At 43.1% G+C, this 24,373-nt stretch overlaps 2 protein-coding genes across 2 annotated transcripts in view; one reads left to right on the forward strand and one right to left on the reverse strand.

Moving 5' to 3' along the window:
• Positions 1 to 24,373, forward strand: part of LOC138439615 (GTPase IMAP family member 7-like) — a 566,929-nt gene that overhangs the window by 483,304 nt on the left and 59,252 nt on the right. The gene's annotated exons all lie outside the window — the stretch shown is intronic.
• Positions 1 to 24,373, reverse strand: part of LOC138439614 (GTPase IMAP family member 4-like) — a 49,543-nt gene that overhangs the window by 15,581 nt on the left and 9,589 nt on the right. The gene's annotated exons all lie outside the window — the stretch shown is intronic.

The following is a 24,373-nucleotide window of genomic DNA, read 5'->3' on the forward strand; positions in this document are numbered from 1 at the left end:
CCTCTCCTCCCACCTTCAATCTTTCCCAGCATCAGGCTCTTTTCAAATGAGCCAGCTCTTTGCATCAGGTGGCCAAAATATTGGAGATTCAGTTTCAACATCAGTCCTTCCAATGAATATTCAGGACTGATTTCCTTTAAGATGGACTGGTTGGATCTCCTTGCAGTCCAAGGGACTCTCAAGAGTCTTCTCAAACACCACACTTCAAAAGCATCTATTCTTTGGCGCTCAGCCTTCTTCACAGTCCAACTCTCACATCCATGGGTGACCACTGGAAAAACCATAGCCTTGACTAGACGGACCTTAGTCGGCAAAGTAATGTCTCTGCTTTTGAATATGCTATCTAGGTTGCTCATAACTTTTCTTCCAAGGAGTAAGCATCTTTTAATTTCATGGCTTCAGTCACCATCTGCAGTGATTTTGGAGCCCCCCAAAATAAAGTCTGACACTGTTTCCACTGTTTCCCCACCTATTTCCCATGAAGTGATGGGACCAGATGCCATGATCTTCGTTTTCTGAATGTTGAGCTTTAAGCCAACTTTTTGGCTCTCCTCTTTCACTTTCATCAAGAGGCTTTTTAGCTCCTCTTCACTTTCTGCCATAACGGTGGTGTCATCTGCATATCTGAGGTTATTGATATTTCTCCCGGCAATCTTGATTCCAACTTGTGTTTTTTCCAGTCCAGCATTTCTCATGATGTACTCTGAATATAAGTTAAATAAGCAGGGTGACAATATACAGCCTTGACATACTCCTTTTCCTATTTGGAACCAGTCTGTTGTTCCATGTCCAGTTCTCACTGTTGCTTCTTGACCTGCATACAGATTACTCAAGAGGCAGGTCAGGTGGTCTGGCATTCCCATCTCTTGAAGAATTGTCCACAGTTTATTGTGATCCACACAGTCAAAGGCTTTGGCATAATCAATAAAGCAGAAATAGTTGTTTTTCTGGAACTCTCTTGCTTTTTCCATGATCCAGTGGATGTTGGCAATTTGATCTCTGGTTCCTCTGCCTTTTCTAAAACCAGCTTGAACATCAGGAAGTTCACGGTTCACATATTGTTGAAGCCTGGCTTGGAGAATTTTGAGCATTACTTTACTAGCATGTGAAATGAGTGCAATTGTGTGGTAGTTTGAGCATTCTTTGGCATTGCCTTTCTTTGGAATTGGAATGAAAACTGATCTTTTCCAGTCTAGTGGCCAGTGCTGAATTTTCCAAATTTGGTGGCGTATTGAGTGCAGCATTTTCACAGCATCATGTTTCAGGATTTGAAACAGCTCAACTGGAATTCCATCACCTCCACTAGCTTTGTTCATAGTGATGCTTTCTAAGGCCCACTTGACTTCACATTCCAGAATGTCTGGCTCTAGATGAGTGATCACACCATCGTGATTATCTGGGTCATGATCTTTTTTGTACAGTTCTTCTGTGTATTCTTGCCACATCTTCTTCATATCTTCTGCTTCTGTTAGGTCCATATCATTTCTGTCCTTTATTGTGCCCATATTTGCATGAAATGTTCCCTCGGTATCTCTCATTTTCTTGAAGAGATCTCTAGTCTTTCCCATTCTGTTGTTTTCCTCTATTTCTTTGCATTGATCGCTGAAGAAGGCTTTCTTATCTCTTCTTGCTATCCTTTGGAACTCTGCATTCAGATGCTTATATCTTTCCTTTTCTCCTTTGCTTTTTACTTTTCCTCTTTTCACAGCTATTTGTAAGGCCTCCCCAGACAAGCAAATCCTAAATGAAACTCTGACCAAATTAACAATCAAACTCCATCAAGATTGGATTAAACTCCTCCCTTTAGACCTCTTAAAGGTCTGGGCCTTACCAAGAAACCCTGTAAATATCAGTCCATTCGAGGCCATGTATTGGTGGCCCATAGTACCTTTAAGACCCTCCCCTCCCAGGACAGTCCCAAACTGCCATCCCACCTTCCTTTTCCCTTACTTGCCCAGATACACGATGCCCTTTGGCAACATATAGATAACCTCGACCACTCTCCAATCTTCCATACGCATCCCTCCAAATAAGAGACAAATTCTCTATGACAGTTCAGTCCCACTCAGATCTAACCCCTAAATGGCAAGGACGCTACAAGTATTCTGCTGGCCCCTACCGCTGCAAAATTAAAAGAATACCTGTGGTGGATTCATGTTGATGTATGGCAAAACCAATACAATATTGTAAAGTAATTAATCTCCAGTTAAAATAAATAAATTTATATTTAAAATAAAAAAGAAACCACCCCTTGGGAGCACATCACTCAGCTTAAAAAGGTTATGCAGCCCAATGATGAGAATGCTTACCAGACTAATACTTATCAAGTTTCTCACACAGACCCTACAGCTCTAAAGTTCTCATGGCTTCCACCGGCCCCAACTGGTGATGGATGAGCCTGTTGATTTCACGGTTACAATTATTTCTGGAACAACTCCCGGCAGATATCTGGGTCTCGAGTCATCAAGGATCCACATTTGAACACGTTGAAGATTATATCTTCACCCTGTGGCTGCAGGGAACCATTTATAACTTTTACCCTTCTGAAATCCAATTTTTATCCATAGTCAGTTCAGCTCAGTTAAGCTTTTTCACTCTCCTCGTTCATGTTCATCAAGAGGCTCTTTTGTTCTTCATTTTCTGCCATAAGTGTGGTGTCACCTGCACATCTGAGGTTATTGATATTTCTCCCGGCAATTTTGATTCCAGCTTGTGCTTCTTCCAGCCCAGCATTTCTCATGATGTACTCTGCCTAGAAGTTAAATAAGCAGGGTGACAATATACAGCTTGACGTATTCCTTTTCTTATTTGGAACCAGTCTGTTGTTCCATGTCCAGTTCCAACTGTTGCTTCCTGACCTGCACACAGGTTTCTCAAGAGGCAAGTCAGGTGGTCTGGTATTCCCATCTCTTTCAGAATTTTCCACAGTTTATTGTGATCCACACAGTCAAAGGCTTTGGCATAGTCAATAAAGCAGAAATAGTTGTTTTTCTGGAACTCTTGCTTTTTCCATGATCCAGCGGATGTTGGCAATTTGATTTCTGCTTCCTCTGCCTTTTGTAAAACCACCTTGAACATCTGGGAGTTCATGAATTGCTGAAGCCTGGCTTGGAGAATTTTGAGTGTTACTTTGCTAGGGTGTGAGGTGAGTGCAATTGTGCATAGTAGTCTATCTTATATTCACTTACCCAAATGCTGGTTAGCATCTTCTTATCTTTTTCCTTTCCTCTGCCCCAAGAACTCTTTCAAAACCCTGACCACAACTATCTACTCCAGATCCTTAATGTAACCCATACTCTCAATGCTGCTAACCCATGATTGGCTAAAGACTGCTGGATATGTCTATCCATAACTCCTCTAAGAGATTCAGCCCTCCCCATATCCATCCTCGACTTGACCACTGGTAACATATCCTTACAATACTCATATCGTGGGGAGCCTTTATTCATCTCATATCTTAAACATCTTCACACAAGTGATCAAATCTGGATTCGGACAAAGTCTTAGAATCTTTACTCTCTGACCTTCCCTCCTACAACAGTAAATCTCCTATGAGGCTCTATCACCTAGAAAGTAAGACTATTACAACCAGCTCCTTTTTGCATATTTAGACATTCCCAAAACAGTTCATATGACCAATCCCTGGGCATAATCCCTAAACCCATGTGTAACCATACCTTCACTTTACTCTTTGCCACTGGAAAGGCTATATATATTTCTGGTCCTACAGGACAATCTTTAAGCTTTATAGGACGATTTCCCTTAGCATAGTCCTCCACTTCTCCCATCGTTGGGGCTACCTTAGCAGGGGCCCTGACCATTCTTGAACGAAAGATCAAACCCCCTCCCCATCGACTCCTCTTAGCCATCAACTTCAGCTGTTATGTTGAGACACCTGGCCTGTTTTTCTTGTGTGCGGCATCTACATATCTCTGTTTACCTACTGATTGGACTGGAACCTGCACCCTGATATATTCCAGTCCTAACATTTTTATAGCCCCCAATGATCAACCCCTACCTATTCCTTTCATTCACAAGCAAATGAAACAAGCCATTCATTTCATTCCCCTTTTAGTGGGACTAGGAATAGCGGCTGGAAATGGAACAGGAATGGCCAGCCTAACCACCTCCATCCAAAACTACAGGTACTATCTAACGATCTATCAGACAGCCTCTAGGAAATGTCCCAAGGTCTAATAATTATTCAAAATCAACTTGATTCCTTGGCGGCTCTAGTGTTACAAAATAGAAGGGGATTAGATCTACTAACTGTAGAAAAGGGGGGGGGGGGGGTGGTTGTGCCTTTTTCTGGATGAATCCTGCCGCTTCTATGCCAACCAGTTGGGTGTTGTCCAGGAAGCTGCAAAAAACCTTACAGATAGAGCCTATCAAATTGGCCAGAAATTAAGCAACTCCTGGCAGTCATGATTGACAGACTGGAACTGGATGCCTTGGGTTTTGCCCCTTCTCGGACCATTCATATTCATTATCCTCCTATTCATATTTGGACCTTGTTTGTTTAATCTTTTCCAGGGATTCCTCCAGGACTGAATTTGAGCCATTTCTCGACATCAAGTCAGCACTGTTCTTCTGCTCAAGACCCTGGCAGCTAGGATGGAAAATCAACATTACGGGCCTTAGACTTCCTTCCTCCCAGACCACAAGCCCCCGCCCCTCATTTACCAGCACGAAGAAGCCAAAACATTGACAACGCCCATCTCTCTTTCTCTTTCTATATATTCCCTAGGGCCAGGAATGAAGGAACGCTACCTGGCTCAAAATAGCCTGGAGTTAAAACTCCCCTCTAGGTCCTCCCCACCATTTTATACAGAATAAAGAACTTTCTACCTGAAGAAAGGAATGAACATGAAGCTTGGTTACGTTCAGCTCCCAGCCAATCCCAGTCTCCGGCCTGTCTCAGGAATTCCTTGCCCCAGTGGTTGACAGTGAGCTAATCAAAAGTAATCTTGAGGAAAAACAGACCCCCTCAAAACAATATATCTCTGCATACATATGTTTTTTATATATACCGCTCTCTTCTTAACTTAGTGCAGCAGTTCCGTGGTCTGATTGCTGCCCCTTCTCGCCTTATTAAAGGTGATCTGTTTCTGTAGAGTATTGGTCTCATTCTTTCTCCGAACCTTGCCTTCTCTAGTTCCTTTACCTTATGATGACTACATCAAAAAGTCAAGAAACAACAAGTTTTGTGAGGATGTGGAGAAAAGGGAACCTCATGCACTATTGATAGTGTTAGGTAGTTAGAATAGGAAACAGGTGTCCAAAATGGCAGTGGCTAAAAGACAAGGAAGGGAAAATCCCATGAAAATAGAACAAACCAAGGTCAAAGAAAGGTCTGAGGACCTGAGTGAGGACCTCAGGTAGTACAAACAGCACTCCTGGCTAGCCCAGTTTACATAGGGCAGGCCCATGGGCAGGAAAAAAACATAAGAAGAGGAGCCAAAGGAGGAGCCAAAAGCCTCTCTCACTCTCTCTCTCTCCGTATCTTTCTCTCAGCACTGGTTCACGTCTTTGGGCCGGCATGCCCTCACACCTGGAGGATGGATTCTCCTGCTATTTTCTAAATAAAATAGAGGTGTAACACAGAGCTGTAAAACTGATTTGTCTAAGAGCTACAACACGGTCTGTTCGAGACCTTAGAGCTGTGACACGCCAAGGACTTTAATGTCTGTCACTTCAAATCATTGTTGTGATGAGAGAGAACTGAGGAGCATACACTCGCCTGACATCTATGGTGCTGTGACTCGGATTTTACCTGGCTGAAAGAACCTCCACGTGGCCCCCGCAAGGTGGAGGCCAACTACAGCAGGAGCCCAACTCAGCAAAAGCTCCCACAGTAGAAGCAGAACAAGAAGAAACCTCAGCTCAAGGAAACTGACAAGAGGCCCATCGTGCTGGAAACTGGGACAGCGAAAAATGAACTCAGCAGAAAGCTCACGCAGCTCAGTCTCAGATTCCAGAAGACCTCCAATTAGGGTAGGAGGTCCTCGCTCCTATGGCTGTAGGGACAGATGCCTAACGAAATCTCAGTTCAGTTACAATCTCTCATTCCTTGTTTCCTCGAACCCCCCATGAACAGATGGGCAGAGTGGGCACAGTTCAGGGACTCTTGAGAGGCTAGTCTTTGATATGTCCCAAAGGCACTATCTGCTGAGCCCCAGTAGCTGTTACCCAAGCCGGTGGGGGTTCAGCTGTCCTTACTCTTCTTTGTGCCAAGGATCAGGCCAATGAAAACTGTGAGCACCGGTCAGATTTTGGATATTTAGCAGATTTTTAGCAGATATTTAGCGGATTTTCCAGCAGGCTATGAAGGGGATTCCTTGGCACGTTTTCCCCACTGCTTTTTCCTTCTTTCCTTCATATCTCTCCTGGGACTCAAGACAGGCCAAAACCCAGGATGCCTGGCTTCAGGACCTAATGAAGCTCAGGCTCTGATGTCTCATTGCAAAAATTCAGTGAGAGACAAAGCAATAAGTAAGAGGTGAATTTGTTAGGATTCAGAGAGAAGTGCACTCTTTAGGGTGTGGGCCATTGCTAAAGACAAGGGCTTGGGCCATGGAATGCTGCCTGGCTAGGTTTTGCTAGCCAAAATGAATTCATATGCTGATGAGGGGGAGGATCATCCCAACCATTGGGGAATCACCCACTCCTCCATCTTTTGATGGTGACTTAGAGCTGTCCTGCCACCTCTGGGTGTGTCTTTGGCTTTCAGATTGGAGATTAAAGTTTACTTGAATTTGACTTGTCATCTTGGACACAACTGATTTCAGTCGGTGTATGTTATGCCCTTGTGCTATGTGATTCTTTCAAAGGTTGTGCCCTGCCCCCTTCCCTCCTGTTTCATGCTCTTTTCCTGAGCCCCGTCCAGGCCCACAAGGTTACCTCTACAATCTTCTGGAGGGACAACCAGAAAATAGCTGGCCCTTGGGAGGGAAATACTGTATAATATCCAGTCCATCTAGATATTCAGGCCTTCATCTTCCATGTTTCCTACAACGTATGCAACATCAGCATCTCTTAGTGAACCCCATAGAGTGGGAGACAGGCACACAATACCTGCTAGAAGTCCATCAGTTGGCATCCCTTCAAAGGCAATTGGACTTCCAGGGATAATGTTTGCCACTTTGGGAGTTAACCCTGCAGGCTGTTTGGGCTCAAACCTTTACCACCCTTCTCCTAAAGTTACAAACATACCCCTGGATCAAATCTCCACTCCACTTTTCTGGAACATTTGGTCTGTTGCCTCTTGACAAATTTGTTCTTAAGCCATTACTAACTCCTACAATCAGGACCCTGTCCCCGTGTAGGCAATGTTGCTCCATCAGGGCCAGATAACCCACTCCTTTGTCACTACTTCTGTTATTACCTAAAGTGGGTCTATGACAATGAAATGTTTACCTGTGGAGACACCCTGCTCTTAAGGAGGACTAGGGGAAGAAATCAATGACTTAAATCCCTTAGAACAGTAAGAGGACAAGGCTTGTGACTGTTTCACTGTTTCCCAGTCCCAGGGCGCAGGCTTGGATTGCTTTACATCATGATATCTCTTCCCATCTGTGGCGAACAAACTGGCAATGAGTTAAAATTACAACCCCTTAATCTTCCCCAGCAGTGGTCACACTGGAGACCTTGGAGATGCCCAACTCCAGTCCGGAGGTCCCAGGAGGTCAACCTGCCTTGACCTGCCTAGGGGTCTGGTCCTTGAAAGGTTGTCATGCCTCAAGCTGCTCTGGGATCTGCCAGTCCAGGGTCCCAGGAGGTCGTCATGCCTCGACCTACCCAGGGACCCAATTCTTGGGAGGCATTCATGCCTTGACCTGCCAGGGGATTCCATATCCAGGAGGCTGTTACCCCTCAGCCTGCCTGGGGATCTACACCCTGACCTAGGGATGCCTGGCTCTCAGGTTGCAGCAGTACTGGGTAGGCTAACCCTCAGAAAGACTCACCCCTAAGAAAGTCCACCCATGGAAATAGAAGGAAGCCTATTACTTGTTGGACTATGCCCAGTCTCAGCAATAACTCAGGAGCCCAGTGAGAACCCCATTGCCTTTCTGGAAAGGCTAAAAGAGGCCCTCCTAAAGTTTACCAATCTGGACTTAGAATCTTATGAGGAACAGGTGATTTTTTTTTTTTTAACTTTATTTTACTTTATAATACTGCATTGGTTTTGCCATACATTGACATGAATCCACCAAGGGTATACATGCGATCCCAAACATGAACCCCCTCCCACCTCCCTCCCCACAACATCCCTCCAGGTCATCCCTGTGCATCAGCCCCAAGCATGCTGTATCCTACATTGGACATAGACTGGTGATTCGATTCTTACATGATAGTATACATGTTTCAATGCCATTCTCCCAAATCATCCCACCCTCTCCCTCTCCCTCTGAGTCCAAAAGTCCGCTATACACATCTGTGTCTTTTTTGCTGTCTTGCATACAGGGTCATCATTGCCATCTTTCTAAATTCCATATATATATGTTAGTATACTGTATTGGTGTTTTTCTTTCTGGCTTACTTCACTCTGTATAATCGGCTCCAGTTTCATCCATCTCATCAGAACTGATTCAAATGCATTCTTTTTAATGGCTAAGTAATACTCCATTGTATATATGTATCACAGCTTTCTTATCCATTCATATGCTGATGGACATCTAGATTGTTTCCATGTCCTGGCTATTATAAACAGTGCTGCGATGAACATTGGGGTACAGGAACAGGTGATTATAAAGGACAAATTCCTGTCCCAATCTGCATCAGACATCAAAATTAAGTTACAACAGCTACAGCAGCAGGACCCTGCTTCCTCTTTAGATGAGATGGTCCAGACAGCCACCAATACCTTTTATAACAGAGAACAGGAGAAAGAGGCCAAGGCCAGGAAAGGGAGAGAAGGAAAGAGGCAAGGCATGCCCAGATGCTGGCTACCCTCCAGGGAAGCCCAATTTCAAACCCTGAGTCCTTAAAGGACAAGGCATGAGGCAAATGCCTAACCTATAAGCTGGTGGGGCATTAGGACAAAGAGAGTCTAAACTGTGACAAGTCTCCTAAAACGGCTTGCTACAAATGCCATCAACTGGGACATTGGGTGGCACTCTGCCCTGGGCACCCAAGAGCCTCAAGGTCAAGCACCAAGCCTTCCCTCACGATGGTTCAACAGGACTGAAGCAGTTCACCCCAGCCAGCCCACCTGTCACAGATAACCACCATGGGGATGGAGCCAAGGGCACAATTGGATGAGGCAGATAGGTCTGAGAATTTCTTGGTTGACACAGGGGCTGCCTACTCTACCTGACTTCCTACTCCGGAGCCTTCTCCTCCCAAATCTGTACTAGTTTGGGTGCTCCAGGAAAAACAATTACAAAAAGATTCACTTGAGCACTTCTTTGTTGCTGGGATGGACAAATATTTTCCCGCCAGTTTCTGGCAGTCCCTGAGTGTCCTACTCCCTTATTGGAAAGAGATATACTCACTAAACTGGAGTGCACCCTTGTGATGGGAAGCTTTTCAGCCCCTAGAGCCCTACAGCTCCTGGTTACTACTGAAGAACCCATTACACCTTATCCAATAGAGGGGCCAAAAACTATGGGAGGACAAAATTAACCCCCACGTGTGGGACGAGGGGATTCTTGGACGAGCCCACCAAGCTGAACCAGTCACCATTGTCCTCCGAGATCCCACTCGGTTTTCTAACTGAAAACAATATCCCCTCAGAAGAGAGGCTCGGGGGAGGGACTACAGCCTTTAATAAATAAATTCCTTGCTTGTGGGCTATTGGTCCCCACCAGTTCACCATGTAACACCCCAATCCTCTCAGTAAAGAAAAAGGATGGAACCCGGCAAATGGTTCAAGATCTCTGGATCATAAATGAAGCTGTAGTCCCCTCCATCCCACAGTACCCAATCCCTATGTAATCTTGGGAGAAATCCCACCCAACGACAAGTGGTTTACAGTCTTGGATCTCAAAGACGCTTTTTTTTTTTTTTTTGCATCAGTTCAGTTCAGTTCAGTTGCTCAGTCGTGTCCGACTCTTTGCGACCCCATGAATCTCAGCACGCCAGGCTTCCCTGTCCATCACCAACTCCTGGAGTTCACTCAGACTCACCACCATCGAGTCAGTGATGCCAGCCATCTTATCCTCAGTCGTCCCCTTCTCCTCCTGCCCCCAATCCCTCCCAGCATGAGAGTCTTTTCTAATGAGTCAAATCTTCTCATGAGGTGGCCAAAGTACTGGAGCCTCAGCTTTAGCATCGTTCCTTCCAAAGAAATCCCAGGGCTGATCTCCTTCAGAATGGACTGGTTGGATCTCCTTGCAGTCCAAGGGACTCTCAAGAGTCTTCTCCAACACCACAGTTCAAAGGCATCAGTTCTTCGGTGCTCAGCCTTCTTCACAGTCCAACTCTCACATCCGCATATTACCACAGGAAAAACCATAGCCTTGACTAGACGGACCTTAGTCGGCAAAGTAATGTCTCTGCTTTTCAATATACTATCTAGGTTGGTCATAACTTTTCTTCCAAGGACTAAGCGTCTTTTAATTTCATGGCTGCAGTCACCATCTGCAGTGATTTTGGAGCCCCCCAAAATAAAGTCTGACACTGTTTCCACTGTTTCCCCATCTGTTTCCCATGAAGTGATGGACCGGATGCCATGATCTTCATTTTCTGAATGTTGAGCTTTAAGCCAACTTTTTGGCTCTCCTCTTTCACTTTCATCAAGAGGCTTTTTAGTTCCTCTTCACTTCACCCCGAAGAATTGATGCTTTTGAACTGTGGTGTTGGAGAAGACTCTTGAGAGTCCCTTGGACTGCAAGGAGATCCAGCCAGTCCATTCTGAAGGAGATCAACCCTGGGATTTCTTTGGAAGGAATGATGTTAAAGCTGAAACTCCAATACTTTGGCCACCTCATGAGAAGAGTTGACTCATTGGAAAAGACTGATGCGGGGAGGGATTGAGGGCAGGAGGAGAAGGGGATGACCGAGGATGAGATGGCTGGATGGCATCACGGACTCGATGGACATGAGTCTGAGTGAACTCCAGGAGATGGTGATGGACAGGGAGGCCTGGTGTGCTGAGATTCATGGGGTCGCAAAGAGTCGGACATGACTGAGTGAATGAACTGAATTGAACTGAACTGAACCTGTTTTGCCTCTGACCAGGTCAAGCTACAACATGCAGTGCCAGTTCAACAAATATATAAAACTAAAGCTGACCAACAGAATATATTACTCACCCTTAGGTGGACACTGCTTTAAGGAGTCTGAGGCCTGAGACTAGCAAGAGGGGGAGGCCCAATTCCCCTCGCCAACCCAGTTCAGGGGTAAGTAGCCAGAAAGACCTCGGCATCCCTGTTCTGAAAGAATTGGGCCTTCCCTTTGTTGAGGGGCTGAATGTTAGGTAGTTAGGATAAGAAACAGGAGTCCAAAATGGCGGTGGCTAAAAGACAAGGAAGGGGAAAGCCTGGGAAAGTAGAAAAAAAGAAGGTCAAAGGAAGGTCTGAGGACCTGAGTGAAGACCTCAGGTAGAACAAACAGCACTCCTGGCTAGCCCAATATACATAGGGCAGGCCCAGAGGGAGGAAAAAACATATAAAAAGAGGAGACAAAGAAGAAGCCAAAGGGCTCTCTCTCACTCTCTCTCTTTCTCCTGTGCACTCGTTTGCATCTTTGCGTTGACATGCCCTCACGCGTGGAGGATGGATCTCTTGCTATTTTCTAAATAAAATAGAGGTGTAACACGGATCTGTAACACTGATTTGTCTAAGAGCTACAACACGGTCTGTTCGAGACCTGAGAGCTATAACAAGGTCTGTCCAAGACCCGAGAGCTGTTGCCGAGGGCTTTAATGTCCGTCACTTCAAATCTTTGTTGTGACGAGACAGAACCGAGGAACAGACACTCACCTGACAATAGGAATACAAAAAAGTGCAGCCACTGCAAAAAACACTATGGAGGCTCCTCAAAAACCTAAGATAGAACTCCATATGATCCAGCAATCTCAGCTCTGAGTATTTATCTAGAGAAGATGAAAACACTGACAAGTAAAGATGGTTGTGCCCCCACGTTCATTGCAGCATTATTTACAATAGTCAAGATATGGAGACAATTTCCGTGTCATTGATGGATGAATGAATAAAGGAATTTTGGTATATACACACACATACACACATGAATAGTATTCAGCCATAACAGAGAAGGAAATCTTTCCCCTTTGACAACATGGATAGATGGGAAGGCATTATGGTAAGTGAAATAAGTCTAACAGAAAAACAAAGACTGTGCAAACCAATTGATATGTGGAATCTAAACAAAACAAACGCCAAACTCATAGATGCAGAGAACATATTGGTGGTTGCCAGAGATCGGGACTGACAGTGGAAGTGGGAGAAATGGGTGAATGGGATCAAAAGGCAAAAATAATAAAATAAAATGCATACTCATTGCAACATGTATGCACATATATGCTAATGGGAAATACCAAGACTTAGAAATATTTTTGATTGATGTTTGAATCTCCTGGAAAATGCACAAATTTTTATTTCATGCAAACTGAAATTCAATAAAGTTGAAAAACTGCAGTCATTTAGGTACAATTGGATGTGAGCAGCATAGTCAAATGTAAGAGCTTGATGGTAAAATTGGTCTAAGTTGTCAAACTACCTTGTCTCCAGGCCCTTTTATGATGTTAATTTGGATCTCTTCTAATGCTGAGTTAGGACCTATTTTTGCACTTCTTGAAGCTCAAAGACTCAAAAGCTTTGCAGTTTTACTTTCAATAGTTTTTGGTCTTTTAAGCATTTGCTGGTTTTTTATTTTTCATTTCCTGTTTTTTTCAACCCACAGACAACCTTCTCATGCATGTAAAAATATCTGTACCTATTTGCTAGAAATTCTATGATAAAGAGACCAGAGGATGATTTTCACAGTCTGCAAGAAGTTTGTGGTTGACCCATTCCTCAGAATCTTCTCACAATAACAAGAGTGGCTGTTATAAATTCACATGTACACAGGCAGAACCATTTCCTTCCTGCCTCATCTCCTTCACCTTTGGCGTAACCAAGGTCCCCTTCCCCTCCTCTACGTGCTGTGATGTTCATCAGACTTGCTGAGGAGGCCTGACTGAGGGCAGTCGCAGCTCTGTTGTGAGCTGAGGGAAAGAACCAGTGCAATCAGTGGATGCAGGCTCTTCTGCCTTCCTGACAATGGAGTTTTAAAAGCCTGAACATCACAGAAAACTTAAGAAGCCAATTTTCTTTCTCTTTGCCTATTTTGAAGTAATAAAAATTTGAAATTAGTATTAGAAAGTCTCTATCTCCAGGTTGTAGATGACCACAAATAATCCTGTGTATAAATATGTAAGAGTAGTTTGCACGTTCTCTCTTATTGCCCTTTATTTCTATGTAACAGGAGATCAGAGATTTCAGCATCAATTTAGCAAACTAGTCATATGCCAACCATTCTGAAAATGGATTGAGATCAATTATAGACCACAGACATTTCATTTTTGAAATCCCTAATCAAACTGGGATGTCACAGCAAACTTAGGAGCATACATATGAGATACAAGAGGATGCAACAATTTCTGGAAGGAGCACTGGGGCCAGACATTCACAGTCAGCATGGGCCCAGAAAGGCTATAGCTGAGGCGTCCACAAAGGAGGCAGAAGCACCGTGGGGAGGTTGGCCTCAGACATTTCAGCTGTGAAGGGATGGGGCTGCGGATTCGTTGAGGATGTGACCGTGAGATGGCTGGCCTAATTGTCTCTTCACATCCCCCTGTTCAGAGGCTCACACTTCAAGGTCTCTCTTCCCAAGTGCATAACTGAAGGATTCTGCCCTTTGATTAGAGCATCTCCAGAGAAAATCTTCCACATTTGGGCATTTTGTGTTTCGTCTCCATAACAGCCTGTCCCACAGTCACCTCAGGTGAGACCTGCACTTAGGACCCTCGCTCACAGGTGAAACTTGCAGCTTTTTGAATGATTTATTCCAAAATTTGAAAAGATAAACAGGGAGAACTGCCATTTGAGGACAAACTGCAATATGATGGAGAGATGCAAGAGACAAAGATAAACAGAAAAAATAACCTAAAGGGGCCATTAACTCAGCAAACAAAACCATGAAAGAAACTAACCAAGGGAAAATAAATTTCTCTTTCAGATATCTAGATTAATCATCCTCCCACTGAAATCAACTAAAAACGCTGAAAATGTATTAGATACATTTTCTTAAAAGCACGTATGAGTAGGCAAGTAATAAGTACTCTCAGAACTAAGTGGGTGACAAGTGGAGTGCAGCAGCAGGCTGTCTCTCTGAGGATACTTTACCAGCTCTGGAGAATTTAAACTTTACTTCTGGTAGCCACTTTGACATGAAAATCATAGTCAAGGCAAAGGGGGAATTCAAGGTGGGAGGGGGTGGGTATCTAATAGAGGAACTTGTATCTCTAAGTCCAAAGGGACACTCCCTCAGTGAAGAGTGACATAGGGGTCAGTGACTTCTAGCCAGTGAAATGGATGAGAGATTTGAAAAAGAAAAGATCAGAATGAAGTTTAAGGAGCAAAAGATGCTTATAGAAAAAGAGAGAGAGAGAATAGGCTAGAGGAAGACTTTAAAGTAATAATGGTTGGAATTTTTTCTTTTTTTCCTGAGCTGACAAATTCAGCAATCAACACATTCACAAAATCTGATACAAAAGAAATTCATTAGGAAAGAATTCACACCGTAATGTGTAGTAGTGAAACTGTGGTGAAAGAAATGGACCAGAATGAATAGACAGATGACCTTTGAAAAAAGAAAGTAGGAACTGGTCTGATTTCTTAGTAATGACAAGCTGCTGCTACTGCTGCTAAGTCGCTTCAGTAGTGTCCGACTGTGCGACCCCATAGACGGCAGCCTACCAGGCTCTGCCGTCCTGGGATTCTGCAGGCAAGAACACTGGAGTGGGTTGCTAAATGACAAAGGAAGCCACAAAACAGTGGATCAGGCTTTCAGTGTGCTCAAAGAAAATAACTGTCAACTTAAAATTCTACACCCAGGGAAAATAGCTATCAAAAATTAGGCAAAAGAAACACATTTCAGACAATACAGACTGAGCATCTTGCCACCAGCAAAACTTAACTAGGATTTGTAAGAGTGTACTTGAGCAAAAGAAAAGTAATCCCAGATGAAAAAGAAGAAAGAAAGAAACAAAGAAGAGATACTATTAATAATTTCTAGGGCTTTCCTGGTGGCTCCGTTGGTAAAGAATCCGCCTACAATGTAGGAGTCCAAGTTTCAATTCTTGGGTCGGGTAGATTCCCTGGAGAAGGAAATGACAATCCATTCCAATATTCTTGCCTGGGAAACCTTATGGACAGAGGATCCTGGTGGGCTACAGTTCATGGGATCATAAGAGTTGGACTCGACTTGCAGACTAAATCACCAGAGCTTAAAAAGGAAAAAAATAAGAAAATTAAAATACACAACAACAATACTGTAGATATAGGGGTGGCAAGTAGGAATAAAAACTAAAATATTCTAAAGTATTTGTTGTATAACAGAAAGATGAAAACATAGAATTCCTTTTAAACTTTGACAAATTAAAAATATATGTTATATAGGGAATAAAGCCAATATTTTGTTATAACTGTAAAAGATATGTAACCTTCAAAAATTGAAGGAACATTAACAATTTCCATACAAGTAAAGGAAAAAATTAGAAAGTGAAAAAAATAGCCAGATAATCCAAATTAAGATGCAAAGAAGAAAGAAAACACAAATTATGAAACAGGTTGGTCACGTAGTCAGCAGAAAGTAAAATTATGAATGCATCCAAATAGATTACAGATTATAATTATGATAAATACAGCACAGACTTCAGTTACAAAAATAAATGTGTTTTGAAGTGGATTGCAAAAGTAATCTGAATCTAAAACATGAAACTAGAGATAGATTGAAAGCAGAAGTAAAGGCAAAACACAGCAATACAATTCTAAACAAACACAAACAATATATCAAATGAAATAGGCTTTTCATTCAGTGTCTAGTGAGAGCCTATTTCATGCCAAGTGCTGTTCTAGGCAACTGGCTATATTAGCACATGATAGCAGGTAAAGATCCCTGCCTCTCCAGACCTATCAGTGTTCCTTGAGGGGACAAACAATGAACAAAAAAGGAATAATTGATAAAATAAAGAATCATTATAGAAGATATTCCCCTATGTAAGAATAAGACCTCAGGGAGCATGGTAGAGAGGACCCAGGGTGGGAAGGCAGGGGAAACTTCAACAGTGTGGAAAGGGAACGCCTAGCAAGTCCTATTCTGCAACATGACCACTGGTTAATTCCAAATCCCAGAGAATGCAGCCCAGGTTAGGAAGGGATTTAGATAATTAGGATGCTGTTTCACAAGAATAAAGAACTTTGAGATTGGTTGCCCTGGATATTCCAACAAATATATGTTTATAAATATAGATGAGACTGATTTTTTTTAAATGTACGTTGGTTTGCAGCTTCCTTGGGATCTATCCAGGTTTCATCTGAAACCTGATGGTGAGGCAGACCACTCCAGGCTGCAAGCTGGCAGGTTTAATACACAGGGAACTGACTCAAGATGCTTGTCTTGGGCAGCCCCAAGAAAAGCAGTTCTTCACACCTGTCTGTCAGAATCTGAAACGCTTATAGAGAGGCCTTAAGTGGGTTCTATCATATATACCATCCAGACAGTATCAGTTTCTTCTCGAGGCTGCATCCTTGGAGGGGCTTCTGGAAGTGGGGAAGGCAAGCAGAAAGCACATTTCTAGGACAAGGAGTGGCTGGGGAGCCCTTGATTGCATGGGTGCAGTTTGCTGGTCCACCTCTCAACCCCGTGACCAGCTCTCGCGATCTCACAGGCTCCCCTCTCCCTGGGCTTTCACCAGCATGGAGGTGGCTGCTCTGGTGGCTCCCTGGCTGCAGTGCAGGCAGAGGCCACAGTAACAATAGAATCACGTGTGAGAGAACATGGGTGAAGTCACAGTGATTCCCGATGGAATGACAAATTTTTCTGCTGAAAATCGTAGGACCTGAATCTTGGACTTACAACATCCCCCATGTAGAGCGTAGGATCCCTCAGGTTGTTCACTTGTGCCCTCGTGTGACTTAATAAAGAGGACACATTAAGTTTCATCAGTAGGAACACACTACATTCTGTTTGGATAATGGTTCCGATACTTCCTAGGGAGGAAGTGACCATGTCCAAGGCCACTTTTTCAGTTCAGTTCAGTTCACTCACTCAGTCGTCTCTGACTCTTTGCGATCCCACGAACTGCAGCATGCTAGGCTTCCCTGTCCTTCACTATCTCCTGGAGCTTGCTCAAACTCATGTCCATCAAGTCGGTGATGCCTTCCAACCATCTCATCCTCTGTTGTCCCCTTCTCGTCCTGCCCTCAATCTTTCCCAGCATCACAGTCTTTTCTAGTCAGCCAGTTCTTCTCATCAGGTGGTAATATTTGAGCTTCAACTTCAGCATCAATTCTTCCAATGAATATGCAGGATTGATTGCCTTTAGGATTGACTGGTTTGATCTCCTTGCAATCCAAGGGACTCTCAAGAGTCTTTTCCAACACCACAGTTCAAAAGCATACATTCTTTGGTGCTCAGCCTTCTTTATGGTCCAACTCTCACATCCATACAGGACTACTAGAAAAATCTAGACTCCATCTTGACTCCAGCTTGTAATTCATCCAACCTGGCATTTCGCATGATGTATTCTAGTAGTACAGAATCATTTTTTAGAATTTAAAATAACTCAGCTGGAATTTCATCACCTCCACTAGCTTTGTTCTTAGCGATGTTTCCTAAGGCCCACTTGACTTCACATTCCAGAATGTCTGGCTTTAGGTGATTGATTACTCCATTGTGGTTATTTGGGTCATGAAGATTTTTTTTTGGTATAGTTCTTCTATGTATTATTGCCACCTCTTCTTAAAACCTTCTGCTTTTGTTAGGTCCATACCATCCCTGTCATTTATTGTGCCCATCTTTGTATGAAATATTCCCTTGGTATCTCTAGTTTTCTTAAGGAGATTTCTAGACTTTCCTATCCTATTAGCTTCCTCTCTTTCTCTGCACTGACGGCTTAGAAAGGCTTTCTTATCACTCCTTGCTATTCTTTGGAACTCTGCTTTCAGATGGATATATCTTTCCTTTTCTCCTTTGCCTTTAGTTTCTCTTATTTTCTTAGTTATTTGTAAGGCTTCCTCAGACAACCATTTTGCCTTTTTGCTTTTCTTTTTCTTTGGGATAATCTTGATCACGGCCTCCTGTACAAATGTTATGAACCTCCGTCCATAGTTCTTCAGGCACTCTCTCTGCTAGATCTAATCCCTTGAATCTATTTGTCACTTCCACTGTATAATCATAAGGAGTTTGATTTAGTTCATACTCAAATGGTCTAGTGGTTTTCCCTACTTTCTTCAACTTAAATCTGAATTTGGCAATAAGGAGTTCATGATCTGAGCCACAGTCACCTCCCAGTCTTGTTTTTGGTGATTGTATAGAGCTTCTCCATCTTTGGCTGCAAAGAATATAACAATCTGATTTTGGTGTTGACCATCTGGTGATGTCCATGTGAAGAGTCATCTCTTGTGTTGTTGGCAGACGGTTGTTGCTATGACCAGTGCGTTCTCTTGGCAAAACTGCTAGGCTTTGCTTTGCTTCATTTTGTATTCTAAGGCCAAACTTGCCCGTTATTCCAGGTATCTCTTGACTTCTTACTTTTTCATTCCAGTCCCCTACAAAAAGGACATCTTTTTTTTTTTTTGCTGTTAGCTCTAGAAAGTCTTGTAGGTCTTCATAGAACCATTCAACTTCAGCTTCTTCAGCATTAGTGGTTTGGGCATAGACTTGGATTACTGTGATACTGAAAGGTTTGCCTTGGAAACAAACAGAGATTATTGTGTCGTTTTTGAGACTGCACCCGTGTACTGCATCTCGGACTCTTTTGTCGACTATGAGGGCAAGTCCATTTCTTCTAAGGCATTTTTGCCTACGCAGTAGATGCAAAGGCTATCTGAATTAGATCTGCCCATTCCGGTCCATATGAGTTCACCAATTCCTAAAATGTAGATGTTCACTCTTGCCATCTCCTGTTTGACCACTTCTAATTTACCTTGATTCATGAACCTAACATTACAGGTTCCTATGCAATATTGTACTTCACAGCATTGAACTTTACTTCCATCACCAGTCACATCTACACCTGGGTGTTCTTTTTGCTTTGGCTCAGCTTCTTCATTCTTTTCTGAGGTATTTCTCCACTCTTCTCCAGTAGCATATTGGGTTTCTATCGAATGTTCAGTGTCATATCATATTGCCTTTTCATACTGTTCATAGGATTCTCAAGGCAATACCGAAATGGTTTGCCATTCATTTCTCCAGTGAACTAGCTGATTCACAAGGGAAGCCCAAGCATACTGGAGTGGGTATTCTCCAGTGGATCTTCCTGACCCAGGAATAGAACAGGGGTCTCCTGCATTGCAGGCAGATTCTTTACCAACTGAGCTATCAAGAAAGCCCCTCCCGTGGACCACACTTTGTCAAAATTCTCCACCATGACCCTTTCATCTTGGGTGGCCCTACACAGCATGGCTAATAGTTTCATTGCATTAGACAAGGCTTGGATCCATGTGATCAGTTTGATTAGTTTTCTGTGACTGTGGTTTTCATTCTGTCTGCACTAACAGATATGGTTATTTTGAGGACAGCTTTTCGCATTAGAGATATGTCAATGTTTATAAGGACAGGCTTTGATGGCCACCACTCAAGACTTGCTGAGTGTAGTCATCAGGGGCTTCTATGTGTACTATCTTCCAGGAATATATAATTTTGAGTCTACATTCAACAGATTGATTGTGACAAACGTTTGGTTGTTCATGGGTTCTGTACAAAGCATTTTACAAATGACTGCTGCATTTCAGACATGCTTCCTTGACCTTGAGGACTCATTACTCAACATCTCTGGAACACTTCTGGTGAAGTCATCTTTGAACTTAAATGCACAGTGGAAAGAAAACAAGTCTGTGATTTGTAGCTTCTTTTTATTTTCAACCAAAGCATATATTCAAGCTTGGTCATTGACTTTATTCACCAGATTGAGACTCTGTCAAAAACTAAAGTCATTCTCATCAGGTCAAGTCATGATCTCTAAGACCAGTCAAAGCGTTTGCCAGAGTTATCCCCTACACTTGTTGTGAGAGTCTCCATTCACCTGCTTTCTCTTCAGTCACAAGGACCTGGAGACTCCACCACACAGATGCTTAACTGGTCAAGGCTGGTCTTTGGCTGATCTTGAGTACATAAGGATCAGGGCTCTGAGGGACACTTCTACCATTTCACATATGCACATTCTACTTCTGACTGAGGGATTTATATATAAATACCAGTCTGTGAGAGGGATGTGGCCACCTCAAACTTCTTCCCATAATCTGAACGAGCACAGTGCTTCTCTGGACTCTTGCTACACCACTCAGAGCATCCAATGCTGCTATTTCAGGAATAGAAGGGGAAGATCTTGGGGTTCTTCTGTAGAGTGCTCTCCTCCACGGCAAACAAGGTGATCTATATCTAAGGCTTGGATTAAGTAAGAAAGACGTCACAAAGAAGGAAGACATTTATTCTTGGCTCCTACAGACCCGTCACGCTGGCTCCATTTGTGTCTCATGAAGGAAATCTTGGATAACTGCTACCCTAAGCATAAACTCTCTCCAACCACTGCTCATCCCATTTGTGTAATTAAAGCATCCAACCCAATAATCAAGCTGAATTTCATTGAACGGTAAAGCCTCTCCTTCCCATGGCTTGTGCCAGCTTCTGCTGAAGGTTGAGCAGTGTGTACAGGGCTGCTTCCATCGTTGTACCCCTGCCCTCACCTTCTCCTCCTCCAGCCGTGGGCCTTGCTTCTGACTCCTCCTTGGTTGGAGGAGAGAGAAGAAACCACTGAAGACAAGTCTGGCACAGTCTGGTCTTTGCCGAATGGAGACACATTTAGTGTCTCTTTTTCTCATGGGGCTCCATTAATGACTCTGCAGATAGCCTCCCCTGGAAATCTACCATTACATGTCCAACTGCTGACTGCTGTCTGCCCTCCAGATGGTCCTTTCAACTCCAGTTCTTGGCAGAGTTGGGATCCCTGGTAAACTTCCAGTCAAGTCCCCTTTAAGCCAGCTTTGTCTGGCTCCCTCCTGTGTGGCCTATAGCTGATTAGTGGAAAGAACACACTTGGGTCCCACAGTCAGTGAAAGCTATGGTTGCTTCAAATCAGGCTTCTCAGTTATTATCCTCTGGCACATGACAACATCTTTTATATTTCCCCCAAGAGCATCTGGCTCTAAAGTTTCACTCCAGAAGACACTGGTCTTGTCCCCCCAGGAATCTCTTACCATGCAGCACTCATGTCCTCAGGCAGCACCAAGACCAGGGGGCCACCTTATTGGTGTGAGGTAAGAGGGAACTCTTGTCCTGTTGGGTAGAGCACAAGAGGATTCCCCGTGGAGCCTCCCTTATGAAATGCCATGGTTACAGAGAGATTACCCTCTTGACTAGGGGAGCCACTACTCTAGGCATAAACCCCCCAAATTTGCCAATCCTGAAGGTTGTTTTCCTTCTAATCAAACTGTCCTCTTTTACAAAGCCCTTTCTTCATAGCTCAATTGGTAAAGAATCCGCCTGCTATGCAAAGAGACCCCTGTTCGATTCCTGTGTCAGGAAGATCCCCTAGAGAAGGGAAAGGCCACCCACTCCAGTATTGTGGCCTGGAGAATTCCATGGACTACAGTCCATGAGGTCGCAAAGAGTTGGACACAACTGAGCCACTTTCACTTTCACTTTCCTCTTAAACTCTTCAAATACCTACTGACTTATTTGAACAACTACACCTCACAGAACTGGTCACCACCTGCTTCCTTTCAAGTTTTACACAAATTTTTTAGTACATAAGACTGGAATGTAAGGGGCTTATCATCCCATCATCCACATGCACATATCGTATACATCCTTCAGAGTAGACCTCAAGCCCGGAATTCTTCCTCAAGTCTTCTCCTATCAATCCTACTTTCCCCAACTATGGATCATGGCATATTTCAGCCATAGGAATAGTACACACAGTGAGTGCAGGAACTTCCTGAGACCTCAGGATTCAGAACCACCTTCAGAGAAAACTGGGATATAATGAAAGTGAAGATACTCTAATGGTCAAGAATTCACACATCAAGGAAAAGATGATACCTATATGATTCACTTGAATTACTCATTTTCTTCTGAGTATGTTTTACCTTCAATAATAGAACATAGTTCTGGGAGAAAAGAAATCAACTCCTTTAAGTTGCATCTTCATTAGGTCCTAACACAAGCCTAGAAACACACAAGCTGACTTACTTCATAATGCTTCTGCAAATCCTGAGAGAAAATATCCAAATGGTTCATAAAGGAAATATGTCTGGGCAGTGCACGATTGTTTGCTCTCTAGAGATAATGTTGCGCTGATGAATCACTCACCGGGAACTAACTAGAAACATAAGACTGTGTTATAGCAAATAGCATTTGGGGCCCACAGTGTTATTTCACATATACTATGAATGTTTCTCACAACAGACTTTTCTTCCACGTTGTCGTACTCCATTCAAAGTATTTGCGATGAACCTTAGAATGAGCAGGTATTTGAGATGTTATTTTCTTGAGATTTAATCTCCAATCCCTATGTCCTTAAGTTTCACCGATGCAGTAAATAGTCTGTCACTTTCACAGACAAAACAAAGGACAGCAGTAAAAATTCCAGATATTTGAGTTTGAGTTACCTGCCATATTTATTTTAGTATAAACTCATCTCTGCATCACTGAAGTTTTGTAATTATTTTAGCAAGAGAGACGGTTTAATGTGCTCAGTGTCTATGTGGATAAAATTTTGCCAAGGATTTCAACAGTCACATGAGACTTTCCTGCTATGAGGGGACTGAAAAAAAAAAAAACCAACAACAAAAAACAATAAAAATCAGGGAATGCTTTCAAAAGAAAAAGAAGAAGGCATCATAAGATGTATCCATCAGGATTCTAGCAGGAAAAATATGGTCTATAGTGATATACTTGAAGCTGAGTCTAGTGAAGAGGCTTCCTATGAGCTACAGATACAAGGTTTGGAAATGAAAAGGGAGAGGTCCAGTAACAGTGAGGAAATTGTATCAGTACCCTAAGTGGTAAACAAAAGGTGGAATCCAGAAGGAGATTCAGATGGAGAGATCTCAAAGAGAGGAGCTGTGACCTTCAACTTAGGGGTAGCAACTACTCAGAGATGACCCTGCAGGGAGAAAGGCAGGAGAACAGGTATACTGATCTTGCTTTTCTACCTTCAAGAGATCTCCTGCTTGGATTTCCTTTGGCAGAAACCAAGCAGAGGACCGACAGCAAGAGACCCACTGAGGTAGTCCATGCAGATCAGTCTCCCGGGCAACAAGTTAGATTGAGGGGGAGTCGGGGGTGAAGTTTGAATGTGCAGGGGCAAAAGAAAACTATTTGATAGAGAAGAGGTTTTTATATTACGGTTAGGTGCATTTGACATTAGGGCAGTATGTTAAAAGAGGGAGAGAGCCCACTGGTGGGGTTGGACCCATGTCTTCTGAAAGTTTCTTCTGAAAGCTGGGAGGACTTGTGCCTCTGCTCTGGTGGATAGAACCGGATTTTTGTCTCTCTGAAGGGTAGTGCTGTGTCTAGCAGTGTGTGCTTGGGTGTCTATGGGCTTGATATGGCTTTGGGCAGTCCTTCTGCTAATGGTCAGGGTTGTGTTTCTGTTTTGCAAATGGTTTGGCATGAAATGTCTAGGACTGAGGTTTTGGGTCTTTGGGTGGGGCTTCGGCTTAGTGTTTATATGGAGCCCTTTGGGAGAGCCCTCCTGTCAATTAACATTCCATTAGCAAATGTGCTGTTTGATGCAGAGATCTCGAATCCCTAGGTTGTGCCCTGTGACAACCAACAGGGGTGGAAGGAGGGTTCAAGAGGGAGGGGACATATGTGTACCTATCACTGATTCATGTTGATATATGGCAAGAACCAACATAATACTGGAAAGCAATTTCTTCCAATTAAAAAAATTAAGATGTCTTAAAAGATCAAACTAGTGCCTTTGAAAGAGCTTCAACTTTAAAAGCAAGCAGATATGAATTAAAATTCAGCTCTATTGATCACTAGGCAAGAATTCAGATGGCTCTAGTCAAATTACTTATAGTCCTGAGACTCACTGTCATCTTTTCTATAAGGTTGTTATCATAATTAATTTAAATAAAATGACATACAAAATAGTTTTGTATAGAATAACAGTCATGTTAATCTCTACTATACTTAA

The sequence above is a fragment of the Ovis canadensis genome, chromosome 4 (assembly GCF_042477335.2).
Source record: "Ovis canadensis isolate MfBH-ARS-UI-01 breed Bighorn chromosome 4, ARS-UI_OviCan_v2, whole genome shotgun sequence".
NCBI classification, from domain to species: domain Eukaryota; kingdom Metazoa; phylum Chordata; class Mammalia; order Artiodactyla; family Bovidae; genus Ovis; species Ovis canadensis.